The following is a 4,139-nucleotide window of genomic DNA, read 5'->3' as shown; positions in this document are numbered from 1 at the left end:
TGCGCTTCCCGCAGTCCAGGATCAGGATCGCCCCGCGCGGAGCGAGACCTCGCTTTTATTTTTTATTTATTATTATTTTTAAAAATATATTTATTGATTTCAGAGAGGAAGGGAGAGAGAGAGAAACATCAATGATGAGAGAGAATCATCGATTGGCTGCCTCCTGCACGCCCCCCACTGGGGGTGGAGCCCGCAACGCAGGCCTGTGCCCTTAGCCGGAATCGAACCCGGGACCCCCCAGTCCGCAGTCCAGCGCTCTGTCCATGGAAACAAACCGTCCGGGGCGAGATGCGTTGAGCTTCAGGAATTCGCTCAGGCCGTGGTGGGGCCGAAAGTCCCGAAGCCACCGGCGGGCTCCCGGGCTGAGCTGGTGCCGCAGCTCCCTCTTCCCGGGACCCTCCACGTGGACCTTGAAAGCGGAGCGGCCAGGCCCCCTGCCCACAGAAGGGCTCCCGCGGGAGCAGCACAGGCTGGCAGTTCAGGACGAGCTCCTACGGCAGATGGACCTCCCTCTGGGAAAAGGGAGGAGGCTGGGGAGGCGGTGGCCACAGTCCGTGTGGAAGGGAGAGCTCGGGAAGGTGGTTTCTCGCTGGCCCAGGTGCCGGCCAGGGTCCTGCTGGCCAGGGTCCCGCTGGTGGACCCGCCCGGGACCTGCCTGGTGGCCTCTCTGGGTCTGCAACTGACATGGGGGTTGAGCGCCCCCTGCCGGCCTCGCATCCGTTTTAAGTGACTGCGCCCAGCATGCCAGCGGCCTGGGTCGCCTGTGAACACCCATGGAAACCTGGCCCCTGGCAAGTCCAAGTCATCCTCCCTGTGAGGTCAGAGGGCCCCAGAGATGGGGCGGCCCAGCCATTAGGGACCGTGGGGTCGGGCTGCCCTCTCCGTGCCCAGCGCGGTGCCGAGTCCCCCAGGAGAGGCCAGGCGGGATATGGACAGACAGGTGGGCTCATGGGAGACCCTGATGGAGAGCAGCCATGGTGGGGTGAGCAGCACCTGGACAACAGATGGGCCCCCAGCTCCCGCCCGCTGCCAACTCGGGACCCTGGAGGGTGGGGGTCTGGGGAAGGGGGATGGGGAGGTAGGGGTCCGGCTGGCCTGGAGACTGTATGGGGTGCGGTACTCGGGGCTCGTGTGGGGGGCAGTGGCTCCGTGTGGGTCCTGCTGTGGCTGGTGCCCTGTAACGTGTGGGGAAGGCGTGTGCACCTGTCCAGGCGGCAAGCAGCCGGTTTGACTGCCCACATGGGGCGCTGCCCTGACCGCATGTCTCTAGGAGAGAGTGAAAGGGAATCGGGGTGCAGTGGGAGGAACAGGCCAAGCCTTGGTTCTCTCCCTGTGTGTGGCCAGCAGCCCCCTCCTGCTCTCACAGAGGGTCGGAGAGAAGGGGCCCCCGGCTGCTGGCCCTCCCCCCCACCCAGGGCCTATGACCCTTCTCCAAACAGCTAGCATGGGGCAGCGCTGCCACTTTCGGGAGAAGGAACCATGGGTGTCCAGGTCCCCTTTTATGGCTGAACCGTGTCGACCCCCAAATTCATGTTGAAGCCCTGACTCCCAGTGGCCATATTTGGAGATGGGGCTTTTATTTATTTACTAGAGGCCTGGTGCACGAAATTAGTGCATTAGGGGGGCAGTCCTCAGCCCGGGTTTCGAGAGAGCACAGGCCAGGCCAAAGGACCCCACTGGTGCATGATTGGGGCCAGGGAGGGACGCGGGAGGTTGGCCAGCCAGGGAGGGACTGTGGGAGGGCTCCAGGGCGTGTCCGGCCCATCTCCCTCAGTCCTGATTGGCTGGACCCCAGCAGCAAGCTAACCTATTGGTCAGAGTGTCTGCCCCCTGGCGGTCAGTTCACATCATAGCAAGCGGTTGAGCGGCCTCAGCATATCATTAGCATATTATGCTTTGATTGGTTGAATGGACGACCAGATGACTGGACACTTAGCGTATTAGGCTTTTATTATATAGGATTTTTAAAATATATTTTCAATGATTTTAGAAAGGAAGGGAGAGATATAGAAACGTCAGTGATGAGAGAATCATGGATTGGCTGCCTCCTTCATGCCCCCTACTGGGGATCAAGCCCACAGCCTGGGCATATGCCCTTGACCAGAATTGAACCCGGGACCCTTCAGTCCACAGGCTGACGCTCTACCCACTGAGCCACACCGGCTTGGGCTGGAGACGGGGTTTTTAAAGAGGTGATTTGGGTAAAATGAGGTTCTCTGTAACTGGTGACCTCATGAGAGGAGGAGAGGAGGACTGTGAGGACACAGGAGAGGATAGCCTGTCCACAGACCTGCCACCTCCTCTGCGGCAGGACGCAGTGCGCCGGGCCCAGGTCAGGGGGCGTGGCTGGCAGGTCACCCCAGGCCCCCCTCGGGCCCTGCCCCACTCGCAGGAAGCAGGGCCACGTGTTGCTTGATGCCCGAACTCTGTTTTTCGGTTGATGTGTTTGCATTGGGAGGGGTGGCCGGCACCGGCGCTCCACGTGGCCAGAGCGGAAGTCTGGAGCCCACGGTGCAGGGAAGAGGCGTCGGGCGGTCCCCACGCGGCTCAGCTGTGAGCAGGGTCTGCAGGGCCGTCTTCGCAGGCCCACCGCGTGCCTGGTGCCGGGAGCCCACTGCTCTGCCGCCGCGTCCAGGAGCAGCGGTGCGTGGGCCGCAGTGAGCTCTTACCTCTAAGCTGGCCAGTCAGACAGGAACCCGAAGAAATGGCCAAGCTGTGTGTTCCTGAGAAATGTGGACGTGCCGGCCAGTATGGCTCAGTGCTTGAGTGATGCCCTGTGAACCAGAAGGTCAGGGTTCAATTCCCAGTCAGGGCACATGCCTGGGTCGCAGGCTCGATCCCCAGTGGGGGGCGTGCAGGAGGCAGCCGATCCGTGATCCTCTCTCCTCACTGATGTCTCTCTTCCTCTCCTTTCCTCTCTGAGATCAATAAAAACATTTAAAAAAGAGAAAAATATGGACGTAAATATCCACAGAGACAGCCGAGGAGCCCCTGGAGCGGCCTCCAGGTGGGCTGTCTCCAATGCCTGGGTCAGGCCGGCCTGGACCTGCAGGCGGCCATGTGTGGTCCTGTGATACCCACAGCCGCCTGTGAGCAGGAAGTCTTTATTTATTTTTTTAAAAATGTATTTTATTGATTTTTTTACAGAGAAGAAGGGAGAGGGATAGAGAGTCAGAAACATCGATGAGAGAGAAACATCGATCAGCTGCCTCCTGCACACCCCCACTGGGGATGTGCCCGCAACCAAGGTACATGCCCTTGGCCAGAATTGAACCCGGGACCTTTCAGTCCGCAGGCCAACGCTCTATCCACTGAGCCAAACCGACCAGGGCATAGCAGGAAGTCTTTACAAGGCCTCGAGAAAACAGGCTAAAGGAGGAAAAACAGGGTGCTCCCCGCAAATGCGGGAGCGCGTCCAGCGTCAACTGTGCATCCGCGGGAACCTGGTGGCCACCTGTGCCAGGTCCAGCCTGGGCGAGCCGCGGGGGCTGGTGGGTTCTCGCTGCAGGTCCACCCGGGGTCCCCTGCCCCTGAGATAGGGAGGTGGCCCTGTGTGCCTGCGTCGGGATCCCGCCGCCTCCCCAGGTGGGACCCAGCCTGATTGTCCCTCTTCTCTAGTCCCACCTTCCTCAGGCTGCCTGCGGCCTCCCTGTGCCAGCCGCCGCCCTGAGGATGGACCCCGGACACCCCCCCGCTGGTGCAGACCCCGCTGGTGACCCTGCTCCTGGTGAGTGCTGTTCTGTGGGGGGCTGTGTCCCCACAGTCCTGAGTCCAGCTGGGCTGCGTTTGGCGGGGGGAGGGGTGCGGGGTGTGGGATGCGTGCTGGGGCGTGTGTGGGGGGAGTGACACGGGTCTGTGAGTGTGGTGTGTGCAGGGTGTGTGCTGTGGTGCACGTGCATGATCCACGTGTGGGATGCATGTGCGCGTGCAGAGTAGGGGTTCTGTGCCGGGGTGCACATGGGGTACAGGTGCTGGCCCCCCGTCTGTGCTGAGCAGCTGGTGGTGAGGCTCCCCTTCGGGCTCAGATGGGGTGCACCAGGGCCCGTGGCGGCAGAGCAGTGGGCTCCGGGCGGGCGGCCTCTCAGAAGCAGCCCACGGGGGGGAATGGGGGCGGGAGACTCGCGGGGCCCACCCCGGGC

The sequence above is a fragment of the Myotis davidii genome, unplaced genomic scaffold (genome assembly GCF_000327345.1).
Source record: "Myotis davidii unplaced genomic scaffold, ASM32734v1 scaffold609, whole genome shotgun sequence".
Classification (NCBI taxonomy): Eukaryota; Metazoa; Chordata; class Mammalia; order Chiroptera; family Vespertilionidae; genus Myotis; species Myotis davidii.
The sequence above is the reverse complement of the archived record's forward strand: the minus strand, read 5'-3'. Positions refer to the sequence as shown.